The sequence below is a fragment of the Pseudopodoces humilis genome, chromosome 10, assembly GCF_049639895.1.
Source record: "Pseudopodoces humilis isolate 2021_Gansu_Grassland_sample_001 chromosome 10, ASM4963989v1, whole genome shotgun sequence".
In the NCBI taxonomy this organism is placed as follows: Eukaryota; Metazoa; Chordata; class Aves; order Passeriformes; family Paridae; genus Pseudopodoces; species Pseudopodoces humilis.
Genome location: NC_142209.1, coordinates 19,799,039 through 19,822,625, shown reverse-complemented (window position 1 = coordinate 19,822,625; position 23,587 = coordinate 19,799,039).

Here is a 23,587-nt window from a genome sequence, read left to right as displayed (position 1 = left end):
ATCTTAGTAACATATTCCTTTATATCACAGAACCAATGCAAGAACAGGATGGGTCTGGATCATCCCTTTCCAGTGCCAGAGTAACAGACAGGTTTATGGTGTCAGGAGGAAGCTGAGTATGAATTTTCTCTCAGTAGGGAATATATGAGGTGAGCGATACGTTAGTTTCACGGCACGGGGTCACTGTGACATTAGGTCATGGGTCAGATAAGATAAGCTGTGTATTATTCCTAAGGAAGGAGCAGATAATATCCAGCCAGTTCAAACAACAGGCATTGACTTTACCCTCACAAAATAGGTAAAAAAAGCAAAATCACCTACTGGTACTTAATGAATGACCATGACTTCCAAAGTATAAAAGGCCTAATCATATACAAATAAGAACACATTTTGTTTTAAAGTTAATGTGAAAGTTAGTTCAGTAATAAATTGGCCATGTTACATCAGTTTAAAAGAAAGTTGCTACATGGTTATTCCCACCACAATATGTATTAATCATCACAATATTTTTTTTAAAAGACAGTTATAGATAAAATATTAAATGGAGCACTGATATTCATACCTGCTTATCAAGGACTGCAGCACTATGGTTCAGCATTACCCATAAAAATCAGAGGGTAAACTAACTCTTGAACACACCTTGGGCTAAGACCATGAAGATTTAATTTAATCCCCCTAGTATAAAAAATTAAGGCTGAACAAATTTGTATAGCCAGGAGAAATCAGATCTGGATGCAGATCCAGGCCCGCTGTCTCATGCACTTACAGAACTGCATTTTCTCCCATCTTGCAGAAAATCTCTTATCCATGTGTCTGGGAACAATTCTTACATGATAAAGACCATCTTTTCCTGCAAGAAGAACATATATCACTAAAATTTTATTCTCCAGTGTGGTATGTGCAGCCTTCATGTGTAAATACCCAAATTCTATTTTCAAGACTTTTAAATATAAGAATTAGAAAAATTTAAAGGCAGGCCCTGCTCTCTACTCTCTGTACCCTGCACTGAAGTTAATGATATCTGTTCATGGAGTTTAATTGGAGTTATATCTAGTGTATGCTGACACTAATTTGCTCATTTAGAATTTACTGTAGCTTCAGTGCAAACACTCAAGGAGTAAAACTGTTCTCAGTATGAATAGGGCTTGAAAATCTGGTCTAGCATGGGTACCTCTCAGAACATTAAAAATGCTATATGAGAACTTTATTTCAGAAACCATCCAATTTTTTAACTATTCAATTATTTTTTTTTAATAATAATACCTCTGTTAAATTCCTTTTGCTCACCTTTGGAAAGAACACTAGGAAGATTGTTATTTTCTTGGTTTTCAAAGGCAAGTAACTGGGAAAGAAACTTCTAAATTTAATTTTCAATGAATGCTTGCACTGATCAACAAATAATGCCAATCTCAAAACTTAAATTGGACATAATTATCTATTTTTTAATTCTTCAGAGAAGGCAATGGAGTAAAGCCAGATAGATTCCATGGATATTTTCTGCAGTTTTGTCTTGTTGGCTTTCCTTCCTCCTCTGAAAATTTATTTGTAATTCATTCACTGGCTGAATTTCTTCTGGAATTAACTGATATAGCTGTAATTAAATGGAATTGGGTCAGTTTACTCCAGCTATGTACTTAGCATTTTACATTTTTTAACCTAGGAAGATGTTGGTTGATACTAACTTGTTGGTTTTTTAGACTTTCTAACAGGAAACTAAGTTTGCTTGAACTGATTACTAGTGCATAAACTCTCTAATTGAGGACTTATACTGCAAAACACAAAGAACCATACGTGCAATCTAGTAAATGATTCAAGAATTCTTATTCGTGTTCCCAGGTTTTCTGGACACTGTGACACAAGTGAATGGAAATTTATCTTCCTCTTGATTTAAAGATTGATTTAAGATCTTTCCTGCAGCAAATAAAACTATTTGAATTCATATATCTGTGAGTTTTCAGAAGTGAATATTAACTTTACCACTCCATTCTGTGCTTGTGCACTTCTAAATACATGCAGCATATACCACAATCAGGTGTAATAAATATGTGCATTTAAGCATACAGATTTTTTTTTAAACTCCTAATTAATTATACAAACATTTTATACTGCTTGTGTTCTTGGTCCATCTATCACAGGCATCTACACTTGAGTGCAGGTGCCAGTGGCTGCCACCTCACACAGAGTCTCAGCAGAAGGGCCTATTAACACAGCCAAGACTCTTAACATAAGATTTTCGTGTCTATAAAGCTCAACTATCATTCCTAGTGTAACTATTACTTATAAACATTAAAGATTTTTTCAAATCTGCTCATGTTTAGCCTCTCCAGACAGCTCCTGGGTTTTCTGTAGCAGCAGTGTGCTTGAGCAGATGATGGCAGTGCTACGGTTGAACTTGGAGTTAAATGATGCTATCATTTTAGGTAGAAGTGGTGATACTAAATAATTCAGTGTCTTTCTGGAAGGTAGCAGCCCTATAACCTTTCAGCTCTCCTCACCAACCAGTATACAAAGAAATGTTGCTAGGAGAAACTATGGAGGAGTGTGGGAAGAGCTCATCTTCAAGGCATAAAAGTAACTGCAGGTATCAGCAAAGGAAAATCAAAATATGAGACATGCAGCTGTACAAGAAGACATGCTCTACATGAAAGCACATCAGCAGCTCCATCTGTAAATTTCTACTCACTCAACGTGTTGGGAAATGTACAGAAAAAGATAAAAGTCCACGTACAAAGACTTAGGCAATGTCTGAAGAGAGGGTAACAAATGTTCTGTCTTAATGAAGCATAGAAAAGAAACCAATCTCACAGTACAGTTTGAAAAGCCAGGCCAGTCACCTGGGAAACAAGAAAAAAAGGCAAACCAAGAAAATAGGCTATCAGCCTAAGCCTCACAAAGCAGTCACAAAATTTAAGTACCAGAGACTTGTAAGTTACTGGTTAATAGGCTCTAAAATTATAGAACTGTCTACAGCACACATGGAACCACAGGTATGTGAGCCAACCTTATCACTGAAGATTACTGGAGCAGCAGGTTCAAAGCACATTGAAATGAAGACCATTACAGGAGTTTCTAGATAACTTTCTCTGACTCCAAGGAGCAGTTTAGCAATGGGTTTGAAACAGTCTGCCTTTCCATCCTGCAGTTACAGCAAATAAGATTTCATTGCCATTTAATGGGTAAAATTCCTCATGCAGGAACAGTCAGACCTGTGGGCAGTTCTTTAAAATGGACCTGGACTGAGATGATCAGCCTCCAGCTGTAAGAAATAAGGTGCAAGGACCACAACCGAAGGCAAAAGGAGTCAGTGTGATTCTTCAGAAACAGTGGGAAGGATATTCCTGAAACAGGCGTGAGCTGCCTGCCATGAAAGGTGGCACAAGGTGCGAGGAGAAGATTTGTGACAACTGTATGGAAGCGCAGATTCAGAGAAGCAGCCAGGTTTTTCATGAGAATATTCCCAGACCCCAAGAGATGAGGCGAGTCTGTTTTGCTAAAAAGCACGAATCACACAAGATGCTGACAGCAGCTTCAGATTGATCTGGAGAGCGGGAAGGGACGATGGACTTCTCAGGGAAGGAGTTGTTCGATTTCTCATCAGAACACTTTGCCCTCACTGTCACTCATTTTGATCTAGAGTCTTATAAGATCTTTAACCCAAAACAGGTGGTTTTGTCCTACTAATGAGACTTAATTGGAAACCTATTGTTTTTACAGAGAGACTCTTAGGTCTCCTCAATAGGCAGATCGAAATAACATGAGGGAAAAAGGGATTTAAACTGAAAGACACGAGTGACATTTTGTCCATGTTATTACCTCAGTATTAAGTAGTTTATTTTTGTCTCTCTGTCTTGGGGAAAAATGGTACGGATTTGCCCTTGAATATGAAAGACAATAGAGAGGTTTTAAACACTTTAGATAAATACACATTAAAAATTACTCTAGAAACAAATGAGAATAATTTGAAGCTACACAATAAAAAACATAGATATATATAGAGAATTTTATTTTTCCATTTTGAAGTCCATCTAATATACTTCAGATTAGAAGGCTGGAAAAAGGTGTCTACTTCAGTCTCTTATCTGAAAGCCAGAAGCAAGTGTACAATGAAGAAAAAAAGGAACCGGGGAAAACTTTATATTTTTCTCTTTGATGCCTTCACAGATCCTTCAGAACAACATAAGACAACTTCAGATATCTTCTTTTTCTTGGTCTTGAACTTCTGGAAGACCCCTGAATTTTATATATTATTTTTTTTCCCAGTTAGCTTTTCTTTTTTATCTAGAAAATTTATTTGAACATCTCCCACCATTTTTAGCTTGTCTCTTGCTTTGTCACAGTATAGACATAGAAACTGTCTCAAAGTCAAATGAGGGCAACAATATTCCTCAGATGCCTTTTTGCTCTCTGAAAAAGCCCATCCTGCAGTTCTCTAAACCTCTCAATAATATACATTACTTTGTGGGGGCTTCAGGAAAATGAGAGGGACGGATACACCTCATGAGTACTCATGGGTTAGATGGGCAGAGAATGGGAGCTTTATTTAAGTCACCCTTTAGGTGCTGCTGCCTCCTCCTCTGGTGCTCTGACTGTCGCACTGTGACAGGACACTGACCTTGCTGCTTCCCCTCCCTTCTCTGGGAGCTCACACAAGATGTGGGAGGCTCTGTCTTCCCAGACTGCTCACAAAACTGGTCTTGTGCTCACCATAGGCTTCCCTATCAAATGAATAAGCAAAAGGACACCCCAAACCCAAAGTCCCAACCAAAGAACCCCAGCAAGACCAAACTGGAGTTGTCTTCTGTGTGTGTGTGTGGTGTTGATTTCCAGGGATGTTATTAGCTGCCAAAAGGCAAAAAACCCCAGCCTCACCTCAGCATTATAGCACAAGGGATAAAAGGAAAATATATAAGAAAATATATAAGAAGAGAGTCCAAAGACCTGATTCATTTGCTGGTAGTAATTCATTTGCTGTAGTGGGAGGAAGGTTCTCTAAGTAGGGGTAAGGAGAGAGAGAGTAGAATGCTGACTTATGGGCTCCACTCCTACAAATACATTACTGTTTGCCTGTAAAGTGCCAGACACAGCACTACTTGAGGTGTATCTGCTTGAAGGAGGTTAACAGGAATGCCATCTCTCCTCACATTTCTGTTTCTCATTCTATTTCAATAGGTAAGATCTCTCTAGCAACAATTTATCATAACCTCATTAGCAATCTCTGACAACTACTTTCTCTCCAGCTTTGTTTTCTCTCAATTCTTATGATCAAGAAAGACACAGTTCACAGTTTTCTCTTCCCTGACTTTCTTCAGTTTTGTGTGGTGTGTTTTTTTTTTAATGAAAGCCTGCAGTATGTAATGAACGATTGCTGCCAGGAGCACATTGCAAAGTGTCTATGTGATGATTATGTGAGTGGTTCACAGTCTTTCACGTTCCATAGTATAGAAGTTAGCCTTTGGGGCAACTCAAAAAGTTTTAAAACACTTGATTTCATTCAGGGAAGAATCAAAGAGTTTCACTAGAAGAAATTGTCTTTACACATATATAAAATGAAGGTTTCTAAAGGGATCTTTTGGTTAGATGACAGAAAACCTGCATTTTGTAATACTGCAGGGGTTCTTTTAATAAGTCACTGAAAAGTTCCATTTGACAAGTCAAACCTTGAATTTTTTTTTCATACTTATTATAGCCAAGGAGGTGCTAACCTAATACAATGGGCAAAGGAGTGTCATCACAATACAATAGACCAGACAGAGTTAGTACAATGCTGGGCAATAAGGGATCTCACTATAATGAGTGAGAGAAGCAGTGTCTGCAGCATAAGAAGCATGCTTCAGAAAAGAGAAAAGAAATGTTTTTGGTTTGTTACTGGTCATTTTATAGCTGCAATTGTAACCCAATGCAATGACCTCTAGATGCTTAAGAGTCTTTAAAAAGCAGAATGATCATTTCAAAGGTTCACAGGCCAAAAGAAACCATTATGGTACCTAACTGGGGGCCTCAGTAACACAGGCTTATAGATTGCTGCACAATGTTGCCTCTATCTAACTCAATAATTCAGAGTTACATCAGTGGTGTTAACTGAGGCTCAGTTTGGCCCTCTATATTGCTCACATTGATGCTCTGTGAGAGCTACAGAAGTATTAGAAGACTAGATGAGAGAGTTTTCTCTTGACTTCCATTTAATTATATTTGACAAAAATTTGCATAAATTTAGTCAGATATATCTTCTTTTCCTGTACTTTTTTTGGTATCGGTTTCCAAAATCTTTATTATATTTTTAGCTCTCAAATCACTTTATTCCATATATACTCACTTCCCTTCTCATGCTCAAATTTCAAGGTGCACTAACTCTGGCATCAGGACAATCCTATAGAAAGTATGACTAGCAGAACATTCCCACTCACCACATCATTCTAAAGCACAACATGGGCAAAGGATGCTCAGAACAAATCCATACAATATGCTGTATGTAAATCTCCACAGGTTTTCAGCAAACTACACTCTGCAAATTTATGTGACCTACTTTTTTCAGATTGCTTAGTGCATAATAGCATCCTTGCTGTCAATCACATGGCAACTGCAAGTATAATATATGCCCTTGACGTGGAAAGAAGAAAATGAGGCATAACTTGAATAAAACTCGGGCAAGATGTAGAAGAAAATTACGTAGGTATGAGTTCAAATTTACAGCACAACAATACAAATGCTTGGTTGGGGAAAAAGTGCTGCTCATTCACTGGAGACCAGAATGAAATATATGGGGTAAAATGGAGTAATTGTAGTATACAGAGATACAGTTTTGATCACTTAGATATGCATATGACAGACATCTGAAAGTCCAAGCAGCACCTTTCCTGATTACCCAGAAGCTCTAATGCAAAGCCTCATACAAAAGAGTGACATTGCAGAATCACAGAATAAGCTGAGTTGAAAGGCACCCTCAAGGATCATCGAGCCCAACTCCTGGCCCTGCACAGCACCATCCCCAGGAGTAACTCTATGTGCCTGAAAGCACTGTCCAAAAGCTTCTTGAGCTCTGTCAGGCTGGTGCTGTGACCACTGCCCTGGGGAACCTGTTCCAGTGCCCAAACACCCTCTGGGTGAAGAGCCTATCCTGATATCCAACCGAAACTTTTCTGATGCAGATTTGAAGAGAGAACACAATATGTTGGAGTTACTTGATGCAGTACAGTTTGAGGACTGCATTTCTGGACCTAATTTTTTAAAACATATTTAATAGTTTAGTACTAATGAAAAATGGCATTCTTATTTAGCACAGAAAAACTGTAGTGGTGTATAAGCTTTAATTCAAATGTGGCAAAAAAAAGCACCCAAACTGCAAATATCATGAGAATGAAACAACATTCAACTTCAGTAAGACCCAATTTACAGCTACTAGAAAAGGAAACTATGAAATATTTCTGAGTTCCAATTGCTAAATGGCCTTCAGGAGACAGAAAACTTGTTTTTTGGTTTTGTGGTTCATGCAGTAGATAAAGCCTGAGAAGAACTGGTTTCAATTTATGGATCCGTGTTGGTCTTGGAGCAAATCACACTTAATACAAAATGTGGATAGTATGTCATGCCTGTTGGACTATAAATGTTTTAAGGCAGGGAAAATCTCTCACTAGGTGAAGACTCAGTATCTACCTCAAAGAAGTATCTATCTTGACTGAGAAGTTGAGGTATTCCTATATTAGAAATACTGATCAATAACGAAAACAAATATTGCTGTCTTTTCCCAGCCTCCCCTGGTTGCTGGAGCTTATCTCAGATGTGAGATTGGGTACACAGATTTTCTTCTGCACTTGGCTTTGTTGGGGGAGGACAGTTCCTGCTTGCTGATAAAAGATCAAGAAGGCTGGCAAAGAAGAAAATGAACCAGAGTTGTGAGGGAAAACAGAAAGAAGGAGGAGCTGATGGAGGAAAATATACTGGTGGAGATATTCTGGTGTGCAGATGGTGAAGGGCTTATCCCAAGTGCTTTCCACTTCACCATCTGGACTAGCTAGAACAGAAAGTCCTAAAGGAGTTAGAAAAGGTTGCTTTCACCTCAAAAATAACCCAAATATAGGGCTAATGATTAAGGGGGAAAACAATGGTTATGTAGTCAAATATCCAGTTCCAAAAGTGGGGAGAAAGCATAAACAAGTGAAGATGAGAGAGCTCTAAACCTCTTTTTTTTTTTTTTTTTTTTTCCTTGCCTTGCCTTGCCAACATTCAGGGAAAAAACTAACCCTTACTCTGAATCTCTGAATTCTCTTCATCTTGTTCCTGAGTTTGATGCTTCATGCAGTCTTCACCATCCTACTTCTCTCATCCTCTCAAAAATCCCCGCATCTGCAATACCACTGTGAATTGTTCCTAGGACATAACCTGGCACATGGGAGGAGGGCTAATGGTTTCAGTAGATATATATATATGCTTTTTTTCTCTTGGGAGATGGCATAGGTTGGAAAATGAACTGCCCCTTCTCTATCACTGTTATATTCTTGCTTCTCTAAGGGACATTTGGGATGTAATGTGGTGGGAAGACATGTTACAGATGGATAAAACATGGTGAGAAGTTGGTTTTATCTGCCTCAAATTAGACATGGAGACAGAAAGGACAGCAGTTTCTGGACATTAGGAGGAAAGTGTGTTTGGCAGGGTTTTTGAAACTCGGTCACATAGTTTTTGTTTAACAGCTTACAAGATAGTGTATTATAGGATTGAGTGAGTGTTTATGATCTGTGTTGGAAAAAGACTATGGGATGTAAGTTGCTGGTGAATGGTTTCAGCTTATGTCTGAAAGGCTGGCAAGGATGAAGGAGGCACTTTTTAGGGCCCTGAAACCTGGAGAAGTGGATGCTGACCACCCTACATCTGCTCCATGGCTCCTCCAGGGAGGAACAGTAGTTGCTGCCACTTGTATTCCATGGGGGGATTTCAGCACACAGTGATTACTTCACTCTGGTGTTTTTAGAGGAGGACAGCAACTTCCTTCAGTTTATACCTGCCCTTGTATTTATTGCTAAGTGATTCTAGCTTCCCATTAAGTGCCTCTGAACTCAAATAGCTCCAATTGTTCTGCCTTCTTTTTTGTGATAGCATGTAAGGAAAGACCTATACTACCAAAGACAACTCTGCTTCTTATTCTTTAAAGGCTTTGCAAAATGTTCTTATTTAATAACAGTTATCTTTATGTAGTAGCTGTATCTTTTCATAAGCTAATAGTTGTAAAGCACTGTCTACTTTGCTTAATGATACTACTTTCCCAATATAAAACAGGTCTAATGGGTGTCAAATGTGAAAGCAATATTCCTGCAATTTATCACTTAAGCCTTTTTTCACTCTTTTGGGGTGAATTGTTGTATTTTTAAAAGGAAATTGATTGCCTTGAGTGAATTCTTTTGTTCTTCTACATTAACAATTCATGAATGAAGCCAATAGCTGCAACACAATCTTCAGTTCTTTGTCCCACCAATAACCTCAGCTGTATCCTGGAGGGTAAACTCACACTGCATCAATCAGCTGTCTCCGTGGTCTGTAGCACAGCCATGTGAACTGTGGCTTACACTATGTTCCCGTTTGTTCCCTTGACTTTTGGCAGTAGGGAACTCCACAAAAATGAATTAACTGCTACAAAGTTTTCTGGTGTGCTGTACTTTACATGATTGGAAAGTTATGCTCCTAGAAAGAATAGACACGCTTACTCTGAAGTTCAGATCCAAATGCCAATGGTCAAATGATCCTGTGCACCTTTCTTCTCTGCTCTCCTCTTTTGTCTACCACTGTTAAGCATTGGGCCAGTCCAGTCAAAAATATTCTGGGAGATTAAAGAGGTTTCTGTTAGGGAACATTTTGGACTACTTTTGTTATTTTTTTTTAAATAACCCAATAACAGACAAATTATCCCAAACCAGCCCTATAAAAATGAGCTGGGAATGGCAAAGAGGGTAGCAGTTTAAGAATACATTAAGATTGCACCTGCAAATGAGTTCATTCACTTCTTTCCATGAGCAAACCCTGTGCTTCTATTCCCAAATGAGAAATAAACACCCAGGGCTGGTCAGGCAGACATCCAAATGCCCAGACTCAGTGTAGCTATGTGCCCACAAAACTCATATGGAGAAAATGGAAGCTGTGAATGTGGACTTCAGCCTAACTTGCAAAGCCGGAGCTGTCGTGCAGGAAAACTCATCAGAGTCTGCTGTCCTGGCTGGCCTTCAGTCACTAATAAAACTTCTTTCTGGCATGTCCTTCTCCTCACTGCTCCTGACTCCTCTCCTCTCCACCTGTTCTTAAGCACATTTTCCTCCTTTACCAGCTTTGATTTCGGCTCAGTCTCCACATAAGCATAGGTATGCACGTGCTTTTTGCTCTTTTAGCTCCTCTCCAGCCAAATTCATTGTCTGTATGCAGCAGCCTGTACCCACACACAGTTCTGCATACCCCAGGTTGGACAAGAGCAGGTTTCACCCAGGAGGAACACCTTGGGCTCCCTGGACACACTTATTTCTATCTCAGTTTCATCATGGTACTTGGTCTGGCTGGTTATAACAATTTGTACTGCTGGTTTACAAAAAACCAACCAAACAAACAAATTAAATGTCTTTCATTGAAAAAAAGCCATCTTTTTTTGTGACCAAAACACAATAAAACTTAGCAAACACTTTATTTCCTCAGGAAAACAATAAATTAAAGTGTAAGTAAGTAGATCCCCCTTTGTCATTGAAACTATATTTAAGAGAAGCTCCTCTGGCCTAGTTGCTTTAGCCTTTGACCTCAGTGAGATGGAGGAGATTAAAAAGTTTGTTTGCACATTGGAAGATAACAAGCAGTACATCTGAAAATGCCAACCTGAGATTACTCTTCTTACAATGATCCTGGGAGAAGATGAAAAAATACAAGAAAGAAAAAAAATAATAAGAAAGAGGCAGAGAAATGAATGACAGACTAGTAGGTTGTATGAATAAAGATCTAAGAAAAGATCAGTGAAAATAATGAATTTTTCTGATCCATCAGTGAAATTTCTTGAAAGTCCCCAAGAAATCTGATATCCACCTGAACCTAGTTTTTTTTCCCTAGAATTATCCACATTTGAAACAAATATTGCCTGGGATTTAAAAACAAACAACAAAAATAGTTTATTTTAGCTGAATTATTTTTTTAACTTTGAGATATTCTCTGAGAATTTAGAAAATAAAATAAGTACTTGAACATAAAGGGATTGACTCATAGGGATCACTGGTAAAATAGAAGAGAGAGAACAAGTAATGATGGCACCTTTCAGAAAATGAAGCAGAAACAAAACCTGGGTTGTGGAAAACCCAGGCTTAGATTTCATCTCTACCAAAGCTGCCCTGCAGACATGAATCTCCCTTTCCTTTCCTATGCTCATGTCACTTATTCAGACAAAAATGCAATAAAAAATTATTTACATTTTCATTTTTCAACATGATAAAAAAATTATATTTATAGGCCCAAGTTGTAATTGGAGTCCCACACACACCAGGAAGAATTAATGGCATGACCTTACACAGTGGAGAGAGAAGATCTGCATCCTGTTCTTAAACTGTGTCAAGACACAGAAAGGCTAAAGTTGTCTTGTTTGTCCAAAGCAATCCCTGGAAAATGGGATCAGAAATTCCAAGTCCCGGTTCAGAGGTTTTCTGAACAATATTCCCCAAGACAGACTATAAAGACTCTCTCTAATGTCCCTCCACCCCTTTGCTCCCTGAACTGGTTGTGCTGAGACTCCAGGAAAGCTCTGACCAGATAACCTTGATAGACAAAACATTTTACAAAGACAAGGGCAAGGTAAACTTCCCTGGACTAGTCTGCAGTGTCATAAATGTTTGCAGAATTGACTGTTCCCTCCAGAGGCAGCCCCATGCTTCACTGTCCCTGCTGCATACAAATGAAGTCACTGCACAGCACAACCAAGTGCATATGCTGTGGTGTGACCTCCTGTTTGATGACATCCATCAGTGAATTGCTCTGTGGTAGTGGCTGTCTGAAAATCAGCTTGTACATGAATTTCTACTCTGATTTCACTAAAACCCAATCAATAAGGCCACATAGATTTAGTGTTCTCATATACCTGCTCTGTGAATAAAAGAAATGAAATATTTGCACAGACTTTTGTGATTCTTTTTAAAGGGCCTGACCAGAAATTGGAACATGTCAAGACTAAAGACAAGCAGCATTGTATGCTCAGGAACTGCAAACTTCTCTTCTAGGTGAAGGAAAGGGAAAATCAACCCAAATAGCAATGAATACTTATAAAAAATTCCAAAAGAGTAATTTAACATAAGCTAGTATTGCTGACTCTCTGATGCTGGACTCTTGTGAGCAGGTAATTCTGATAAAGAAGCATTACAGATAATTGTTCAAATGTAAGCACATATCCCAGCTATATCTATACTTGCATAGCAATCTGTGAAATAAAATTCTCTTAACATGATAATTGTAAGGATAATATGGGGGAATTTTGTTTTTTCTGGTAAAAAGTAAAGCATTAACCAACCAGATTATTTTGTAATTATGGAAAGATTAGGTAAGAAGTGGAAACAATGGCTCACTTTGTATTCTAATAAGAAAACTGGGGCAAAACAAACAAAATTGCAAATAGTTTCAGAACAAAAGGAGATTCCTCTGTACTGAGTGTGTCACTAAGCACAACATGCCCCAGCTATTGAAAAATATCCATGACTAATTGGAAATCTTCTGAAACAAATTGTTACTAAGGCTCATACAGAGCTGTCCCACTTGGACCAAAATAGACCCAGTGCCCCTGGTGGCAACACTGAGAAAATATAATTCTTTTCTGAAGTTCATTCTGAGGTATTGTCTTTTAGTTACAGACAGTACGTGTGGCTTTGTGAGTAAGAACAGCAGTGCCAGCGTGAGACAGGGGGGTTATTATTCCTAAATGTTATGTTATTGTTCTTAAAACATTCTTCTGCTAAGAAACACTGCAGCAAGATAAAAACAATGGTATTATACTCAGGAGAAAAAAACAATGGCTTTAGAAAAAAACAACTCTGGGAAATGGAGAGGAGGCTTTGCAGAAGAGATCTTGTTTTGCTTTGCAAGGGTTTACATGGGACTGAGCACACATAATGGTTAAGAGCAGAGACCAGAGCATTTAAATGAGCTTTTCAGAAGTTTACTTAGTAGATACATGTTTTAGATCAGGGACAGATGATAGTAACTTTACTTGCTCTGGGTTTTTGATTCTGGTAAAGATGTGGGTAAAAGATAAACATATCTGCTCTATTGAGAGAAAGATATTTGATTAAAATTGTCACTTACTTTTCAGCTACGAAAGTTATATGCTAGTCTTCGGTGTTCAATAAGAGTTTTGTTGTCTTCTCAAGCATTAAAACTGTTTGGTGCCCTGTCTTAAAATCCTTCACCTTCTTGCTGGTCCTCTTAATTTTTGTTCCTATCTTACTCCTTTTCCAGCTGTCCACAATTTTAAAAGTAAATTATTTTAATATGATGCAAAAAAGCAAACAAACCTTTACCCTGCAATTGTTCTAGGCACTGTGAAAGAGCAAATAATAATTTTGACAGGTAGACAGGAGACAGGTCAAAGTGATCTGCTGAAAGTCTGCCTTCAAGAAAGGGCAGCAATGCAAAAATTCTTTCCCTTTCTTTTCTTATACCTTTGTTTTCCTTCCTTCCCTTCCTCTCACTCTCCCAAATTTCAGGGTGACCCAACAGCATTCATAGCTACTGAGCTAAAATAGTGACTTTGTTCCCAGCAAACCATTTCTGAGGCAGATATTGCAGAAATATGTGAGCTTTTCTGCGTTTTTAAAGTAGTAGCATGAGATCCCTTTGTTTTTGCATAGTGATATAGAGGCATGGCCATTTTCTCCATCTATTACAATAAAATACACTCTGAACATTAACTAATTAGAGATATGGTAATAATCTCTTTTACAAGAGGGAAAGTTTGGACACGGGAATGGGAAGGGTACAGCTCAGCAACTTTTTCTTTCTGCTTCTTGCTACTGGAAGAAAACATCCCATCCTGTTAAAACAAGGCAGGTTTGAAATAATGATTTGGAACTATAAATTATGGACCTTAAAAAAAATCACGCAAATTCTGCAAGGTATTATATAAATAAATATATATATATATATATATGTATTACACATATATCTTTATACGAGCAATAAATTTTAAAATTCTTTCTAAGGACCTCCTGTGTCTTTTTCTGAAAATTCATTCATCTTCTCAAGCTTTGGCCATCCCCCAGGCTATGGAGATTAGATTTTTCTCCCCCTAATGGCAGCTAGCAGCAATCATCACTTTCCAGCACCTACTCTGGTGGTAGATCTGTCCTGATCTGGCGACAAAGGGCACTTGGGACACCTGTCCTGGCACTCATGGCCTTGTGTGATTCACGGGGGACAGCAGTGGGAGCTGGGGCGGGAGGAGCCGGGTCCTGGCCAGGTGTCCTGGCAGTGGGGTGGTGGCTGGAGGTCCTGATGGCCCCTGAGCAGGGATGGAGGTGTCAGTGGTGGCCCAGTGCTGGTCACAGACCCAGACTCTGTAGGGACACAGGCTCCAGGAGGCACCACCAGCCCACACCAGAGGCCTTTGCGTTCTGGTAGCTCTCAACTACACATTTGCTTGTGTTACTTCTCATGTTGGCAGGCTCAAACTACCAAGGGTAATCCTGGGACAAGCTACAATTACAACTTCTTTCTGTTGTGGAGACATGACCTTTGACTGTTTGATTGCAGCTGGCTTTGGATCAGGGCCTGTAGCCAAAGCTGTGTCGCTAGCATAACATGCAACACTCTCTGCAGAGCCTCTAAGTATAAGCCATCACTTCTCTGATCTAAAATACACATAATTGCAATGAGCTGCGAGATCCTCCAGAATTTCACAGCATATAGAAGAGATTTATTAACAAAGATTTTCAGTTTCCACATAGAAAATTATACAGAAAGCCAAATTTTTAGCTTTCATGAAGAAATGAAGCCCAGTGTGTGAAGAAGGGGTGAATTCTGGGGGGAGGGTGTGTGTGTGTGTGTATGTGTGTCTGCACATGGGAACACACCTTTTCCACTTGGTAGTTTTATGAGAACAGATCTTCAAAGGAGCCAGAAAAACCTGACAAAATTGTTTTAGCTTTATAGTCCAGTTTAGGTTAAACTAAAAGGTGATATGGGCATTCCACATTCTCTTGCTAGATAAATTTGGGTCATGCCTTTTACATACAGAATGATGCTAAATTCTTATTAATAATCCATACACACAACAGAATTATACTTCTGAGTTCATGAAAGAATTGTGGTTAAGACTAGTTTGGCAGTCAGACTGCCACAAAGGTTATGTTACCATCTCAGCTGTAGGCACAGCACAGGGCTGTCTGGATCGGTGAGACTCTGCCTTCAGCTCTTCTGTGCTGTGCAGGCTGGGACCAGCCCACTCTGGTCTGACAGCAAAGCAGGCCTGTGAGAGGAGCACTTCAGCTCTGAATATCTGCACTGAATATCACTGAAGCTTCCAGCATCAAAAAACAACCCCAAAAAACCCTCCCTAAAGCAACTGCCCTGTCAACCTCTACGTAATCCAGTTTATCTGTCACACATGATTTGTACGAGCATCAGCCTATTAAATTGAAGAGAGTCAACTTCAAACTTGCTAAAAAGGGAACAGGACACAATGAATATATTTTGGTCAGGCACAGTTCAATAATTATGGCCTTTATTCCCCACTACAGTTATGCTACAGATGCATTTTATTCGACTAGATCTTGTTAGACAAGCAGGCATTTGCAAAACATTACAAATTCAACAAAGTATAATGAGTACACTTCCAGAGAGGATATTCTGCTATACCCCATGCCTTGATTGGGCAGCTTGTTTAAACATCAGGTTAAATCCTTTTAAACTGAAGTGCCTTATAGAGGTTTGGCAGCAGTGCTCTTAATGACTAAAGGAAAAAACAACAAAAAATAAATAAAAGGAAATAGAATAAATTCAGTTCTCAGTTTCTTTTAGCTTACTACTCTAACAAAGCTATCCCAATTTTTTTTCCCCACACATGAATTGTATGTGCCATTAGAGGGAATATATATTTTCTTGTTCCTCTCCAGCCAAGCATCCTCCCGATGCTATCCCACCTCCTTAGCTCCTGCCCTAAACCCTACGCCCTTGGTCTCCGGCTGGGTTTCCTGCGGGCGCCGTGCCCAGCGGTGCCAGCTGTTTCCAGCTGCGGCCCCGGCAGGTGGCACTCGGGCTCCGTGCCTGCGGCTCCAGGGCCGGGCCGGAGCGGCGCTTTCCGGGCTTCAGTCGCGACAGAAGCCTCTGTCGTGACAGCCCCAGCGGGGCGGCTGCCGGGACAGCCCGCGGGGGGAGCGGAGCCCCGCTGGACACCCAGCAGCCCTCGGGGAAGGAGAATTTAAAGCGCGGTTATTATCCCCAGGGGGAAATGCCTGCAGCGAGAGGGGAATAGATGTATGCATACTGTAACTCCTGCTAGTGTTAATGGGAATTATGTGTGTAAATCCCCGAATTCCAGCATACAAAGATGAGAGTGTCCCCATAAGGGTCTGAATTATGCATTTGTATTAAACCTGACTGTTGGGAAACTCATAACGTTGTGGCTCTTATTAGAAATTTATACTTAGTAGGACTAAGTTTCACCTGAAACAACAGAGCCTGAAGTGTTATTTGTTCCAGCACATTATTTTGTTAGATGTGATAATCAGCTCACAGCAGGACTGTGAGAGGCTACTCAGCTTGTTGACAATTCTGGGTCCCATCCAGCTTCAAGCAGCTTCTGAAGCATCTCCGGAGGCTACAGAGGGGTATCCCAAACCTGTCTCTTCAGTAAGACATGGCCTGGGCATTGCTGGCTGTCCACTCCCTTCCCAGGATTTCCCTTTCTGGGGCACAGAGTTACTTGTTCTGTTCTGTTTTGTCTACACTCCCACCCCAAAGCAAAGACTACAGGTCAGACTGCAGAGCTGCTGTGGCTCCCAATCCCCTGTATTTTACATGGAGCATGAGCTTTTTTTCTTATGAGCTAAGTGCCTAAAAAAGCAGTCTGAGGTGGAGGAAGAGCTTCAAATCAGTTCTCCTTGACTTACTGGGCTACTTTGTAGATTATTTCAGGAATTACGTGACCTAAGGGTATGACTTCCATTAGCATTACTTTTGAATTAGGAAGGTGCCTTTTACAGGAGCTTTTGTCCCACATTTATCATCTCAGCCTCAGATCTGTTTTGATCCCAAGGTATCCCTTCTCTCAAGGCTGCACGTTTTCAGTCTGGTCTGAAAGGAAGGAAATCCTGTCCTGACCCTCATGTGGCAGCAGCTGGATTTGGTGAGTAGCTGCAGGAGGGATGCCATGGAGTTGGGGGAGTTCCTAACAGGGGAACATGTCTAAAGAAGCCATGTCCATGGCTTCAGCCTGCCCTGTCTAACCTTCATCATCTTATTACATGGGCCAGCACCTACAAGGAGGCAAACAGAGGAACACAGAGGACAGCTGTGGCGGGCCTGAGGCAGCAGTGCAGGTATGGCAGGGTGGGGTCCCTTTCCAGGGGTGTGCCACTTATGTGTCTCGGGGATGTGACGGTGCTGGGGGCCAGCATGAGCTCCAGAGCCACTGCTGCAGGTTTGGCCACAACCATGGTGCAAACCACCTGCCAAACAGCCCCTCACCCCCTCCCATGTGGTCATATTTTCCCCTTCCTGTCTCTTTTTGTTCAGTGCTCACACACTTCGCTCCTCTCCGCTACCTCATGTGAGAGCAGCCATGTGTGCCCTCTAATCCTGTGCAGTCCCAAGGTAAGGCTGAAGCAGACCAGCACTTAATGCCACCCTAGATTTAAATACCAATCATAGAGACAGGAAATTGCTTTATTGTGAATGAATCCTTAATCTATTGAGTTATTTGGAACAGCACGGTTAATTATTTTTAAACCTCGTTCTCCTACCTTAAGTCTGGGTGTGTCTCCAACAAATTCACTTTCAAATCTAGTAATGGAATAGAAGTATTGCCAGTCCTCATTAAAAACACCACAAAAGCCACAGCAGCAGAGCTGTGTTCCTTGTAATGATTTGTTTTACTGATAGACCAAACAACCTGTTGACAGTGTTTGACTGCAACCGACAGCCTCTTTTAATAAGGTAAAGAAGTTGTACATTTTATTGATTAGAAAAAAACCTGGTTTTTGTCCCTTTAAATTTTTTATTGGCTAAAATTTGAGAACTTAGGCCTTTGAAACTGCAGCTTGTCATGACATTACAATGAATTATATTCCTAACCTATTCATGCTTCCTCAAAGGCCTGACCCGTTTGCGTGCCTTGCAAGCATGTTGTAAAATGCCCTGCATTTACATACATATTTTCAGGAGCTTTTTAATTCAAGAACTGTGGCAGACTGGAGAAAGAGAAAGGGGCTGAATGGGAAAGAGTTCTTGAGATCCTGGAATTTTAAGTCTTGCAATATTTTGCCACAAGCTGAGAGCTCGAGGCAGACATTTTCAGATAAGGTTCTTGGTTTTTCATTACACAGGAGCTGAAATTTTTAATCCTTTCTGGCTCTGAAGATCTATGCTCCTGAACATCCTGGGGATGGAGCCCATATTGCTGAAATAAATCTAACACTTTCTAGATCAATTTTTAGGGTCAGATCTTACAGAAGCTTAAGGCAAGATTTTAAAGACCGACTGCTAATATCGGGACCCCCAAATCTGCTCTCAGCATCTTTCTTGCGACCCCAGATGTCTCCGTGCCTGAGTCCAAGCTGTGCAGGCATCTTCAGCTCTGCCTGTGCATTTGCACAGAGTGGGGCAGGTAGATGGGGATGTGTGACTGAGTGGCACTCAAGTCCCCTGCCTGGCATGGTTTGAAGGGGGAGGCCAGTGAACACCTATGACCACAGAGTGCCTCAAAAACATCATCGTGTCAACTTTACTCTTCTAGCAGAAAGAGGAAGGGAAGGAGAAGGATTGCTTGTCCCTTCCCTGACATATCTTTGTGGGTAAGAAAGCAGGAGCACCTGACTGTCAGTAAAGATGCACAGTTGAGTCAGCAGCAAGAAGGAGCTCCGACTCCTGGTCTCCAGTCTCAGGGCTATTTTTGTTCTGTTGCTCTTCCTGCTCTTTTCCTGCTCACCAGTAGCAGTGATAAATAAGGAGGTGGGGGTGGGGATGTTTTGGAAGGAGGTGTCAGAGCACAGGCTTCCACCTACTGTCTCAGGCCTTCCAAAGGGTGAGACATTCGGGCCCCGCTTGGGTCCACGATTTCTTGCTTCAGCAGCTGAGGTTTGTCAGGAAAACATACCCCTGTGTGATGAGTAGCAGGTTTCTGGCAAACACTCACAAAAAGTCAGAGATTTAGATTTGAACCCTTACAGGAGCTGGAGCACATGTACCTGGACCTACTGCTCCTGGTTACAAGGCACTTCAGGATAAGTGGATCAGTGCCACCATTGCAGTTTGCTATGAATCAAGAGTGTAAAAAACAACCCTTGCTCTGTTATTATGCGATTGGATGAAGGCTACATCTCCCAAACTGCTGAATCTAGCACACAGTGATAGCAAATGCTCTCCTAATCACATCTTTGTTAGAAGGACAGACTATTCTTGTGCTCCTCTTTTTCTAAACTAATTCATATATATGAGAAAAAAATACAACATTTCAGATACCACACCACCCTGAAAAACATCCCTCTGGACTGAGAATTTTGTCCATATGACCCTTTCCATGTTCTCAGCCTCATCATCTTTGAGCAAGGAGGAAATGCACACACAGAGCCCACATCAAGCGACAAGGGAAAAGTGAAACTCAGGTTCCAGTTGCTTTAGGGTGGGCAACTTGTGAACTGCTGCCCACAAAGTGATGAGGCACCTCAAACCGCTGCTAGCTGTCTGCAACCATCATGGCATTTTGACCTCTGATGGAGCTCTGCCCTGTGAAAGGACCAGCTGCTAGTTCTACACATCTGGTCTGTCAGCCTGGAAACTGGATCTGAAACCCAGCTTGTCAAACTGGCAGTGTTGCCACAAATGATGACCTACTGATTACACCCACAGTTTGGTGCTTATCTATCTTATTTTTTTAAAAATTATTATCTGGAGTGGTCTAGTAACTCCACCATACATTTCAGTGGGGTGTTTGAGCTTGGGAGACTGGTTTGAAAACTGTGACCCAAGTATATGGGTTATAACCAGGTAACATCCATTCGCTCACAAAAAGGGTCAGTAAAAAGCAGCTTGCAGTGCAACAGTTCATGCTATCTCTGTCTTACAGGGTTGAAAAGTACTTTGGTTTCCTGTTTGTTGATCGGGTGCTTTCTCCAGTGCTCAAGTCAGTCAAAGGAAGAAAAAAAATTAACACAGCTTTATAGAAATATTATATTCTTTCCCCGGAGTGGAGGCAAAACAAACAGAAGTTTAAAGTAAACAATCTCTACCAGCAGATCTTTTCCCCTTTATTGCATGAATTACAATGCCCTTCAGCCAGCAGAAGACAGAGAAAGTTCTGCCAGGAAAAAGAGTTATTTGAAAAAGTTTACTTTAAACTTTTGTTTGCTTTGCTGCATGCACACACACACACACAAAAAAAAAAAAAAGGAAAAAAGAAGAGAGAACCTTTCTTCTTCCACTTTAGTGCTAGGTAGAAAGAAAATGGATTTCTCTTTATCGACTGGTATGTGATTGGCAGAAGTAAAGGCAACTTTCCTCATGGTCATGCCTCTGTGCTCAACCATGACCTGGAAGAACATTGTGAGAGATAAAGCAGGACTGTCCTGTTCACCAAGGACATGCAGAGCAGTGGGAAAAACAAAACATGAGTGTCTCTGATCATTCCACTGATATAAAAAAGCAGAAAGCTACCAAAGCCAAACAGCACAATTTTATTCTAATGTAACTGTTCAATGAATCTTTTTCTTGTAAATCTCTGTCCCTTTTGTGATGCGGACGAAAATTGCAGTCTGTTTTCATTCTCACTCTTGTAAATCTGGAGTAACTGGGAAAGAGATAAAAAAAGCTCTTTGTTGGCTAGGACAAAAATTCTGAGTAAAAAGTAAAGTGTTCTCAAAACAAAAACCATCACCTTTTGTGAAAAATGTTCCCATTTCTGATCGTTTCTAATGTTTTCATTTGAAACAGACTTCTTGATCAGAAGTTAATAAAAGTGTGTTGTGAAATTCTCAGAGCATTTTATAAAATGTATAACAAAAATAGGTGGTTTCATGAAGACTTTATAATAGACAGAATAAGAAAAAGAGACAAAGGAAGATAAAAAGATATTTCTAGCTATGTGTAAGCAGAGGGGGATAAAGCTGAATAGCAGTTGGATTAATGCAGCATGAGTTTGTTTTTAAAGTACATCCCTTTTCTGCACTTCCACCCTCTCTTGTTTGCCCCACAACCCTGACCTTGTTCCTCCCCATTTCAAAAGAGCCGTCCCTTCTTATTTCCCTTCTGACCTGCATTCCTCACTGCTGGCTGTAATGTGGTGATAAAGGCACCAGTAAACCCAGCCAGCTTGCCTAAAATCAGAAGATATGGAGGGTGATGTTAGCAAATTAACTGACTGGTATAAAACAAAGGGGGAAAAAAGTTGCCAGGAAGCTGAGAACTTTTGAACCCATTTGAGCAAGTACATGGCAGAGGAGCAGGCTTGTCTGTTACAGGAACAGCGTCTGCAAGAACCAAGCCAGAGCTTGGAAACTACAATCAGATGCAGCCTCAGAGAGCAGCCCCTGGTAGGGGAACAGAAAGGGGAGTTCCTGCCTGGCAAAAGGCAGGAGACAGTGGGATGCTGCTCGGTGCCCTTTCTGCCCTTGCAGACCTGTGCTCCAGACCCTCCACTCTGCAGCACCTGCAAAGAGACAGCAAAGCCTCTTTGTGCACTCCCCTTGTGACAGTGTGCTCAAGGGCCCTGGGCTGGTAAAGAAAGCATGCTTTACTGAAAATAATTGCAGTTAAGGCTTTGAGACACACAGAGACTCATTCATTTAGTACTATTAACTGTTTTTCCTGCTTCTCCACCACCACTAAAAGGGTTAATACCTTCCTCCTGGGCTGGCCTCCAGAGATACTGCTCTCTGGCTCCAGCTGGCTTTCAGAAATCTCCAAAGTTTTGTTCCCTCATTAGGGATAGATGTGGGAGTTACAATTTGAAATGTAGGGTCCCTAAAGTAAAGAATTGTGTAATCCCAAGAACCCACAGAAGCACTCTAAATGGTGCCAGTGGTACAGATCACAGAAAACATGCCCTCAGCACCAAGAACATCACTTTCCTTCTCCCCCTCCACTTTGTCACAGAATTCCAGTGCAGCTTTCCCTGGTAGCCTCCCACTTTGGCTTTTGCTGTTTCCCCAGAGCCCCACAGCATGGTGCCTTGCCGTGGTGGGCACCCTGGGAAAGGGCCTGGCAGCACCATGTCCTGAGCTAAATCCCACATGCCTCCTTCTGTCCTGACAGCACAGGCACCTGCCCCAGGCACAGCTGGGCACTGATTCTGTCCTGGAATCAGCCCTGCCATTCCAGCACATTTATTACAACCATCTCCTAAAATAACCCGAACCAGAATGCATCTCAGCCACTGCATTTGTCATGAAAGTGGACAGAATTTTTCATCACCTCCATTCAACATACTAGAGAACCACCTCTGGAGCATGCCTTTGTTACAAATTCCCTTCCTCTCTTCCTGCTATAGAAAGGGGAGATGTAAAATGTGGCTGCACTCCTGGAGAGGACATTTGCTTTGTCAAGCAGCCCATATCACTTGTATGCAGAACCTGACACGTAAATCCTCTGAGGTCAGCCTGCACTGGCCCTGTACAGCGCTTGGAGAAGAGGTTATTGCTTCATTGTCACCCCACACTGCCCTTTACCAGCAGCTCTTGGGCAGAAAACAGACTTGGTACAACTCCCACTTGTACTGTCTTCCATTAGTATTGCTTGGATTTTGGTCTGGGGAAGAGGCCTAAAATAGCCAAAAAATGGGATCATTTCTGAATTGGCTTGAAGTAGATGGCACATAGTAGGGAGAATCTAACTTTTTGGTCATTCAAGTGCTTAAGATAACACTGGCCACCTGAAAGGACAGCTTACTTTAAAACATGGTTTTATGTAACTGTTGTACACTGTGCATGACCAGAGAGCATATTTCTGTTCATCCTTCTCTGCACAGACATATGACACGTGCAGAGAAAATATCTCTGAGATGGATGCAGCCTAAGGTCACCAGATTCAGAAGGGTGCTACTCATTTGTATCTCACAGCACATGTATTCCATGCACACAATGTCTTTTTGAAGAAAAGAATAGTTTTAAAGGAGAAACAACAACTAAAAAAGACCATTCAAGCCAGGCAGCTGTATAGGCAGATCTCATGGTATTCTTTACTCACTCCAAAGCCAAATGTTGCACTCACTCCTTCTCAGCTGTGTTGGGGGGCTAAGACACAGAGGGAGGGTCTCTGGGTAGGTGTGTCCTCGCCTGTCCCTCTGCCAGGGAAGGGCAGACACCTGGTCCTGCCCCATCCAGTTAGAGAGGGCGTCAATGCAGTGCTGCTTCTGAGAACGAGGAATCAACCCCCAAAGTGTTTA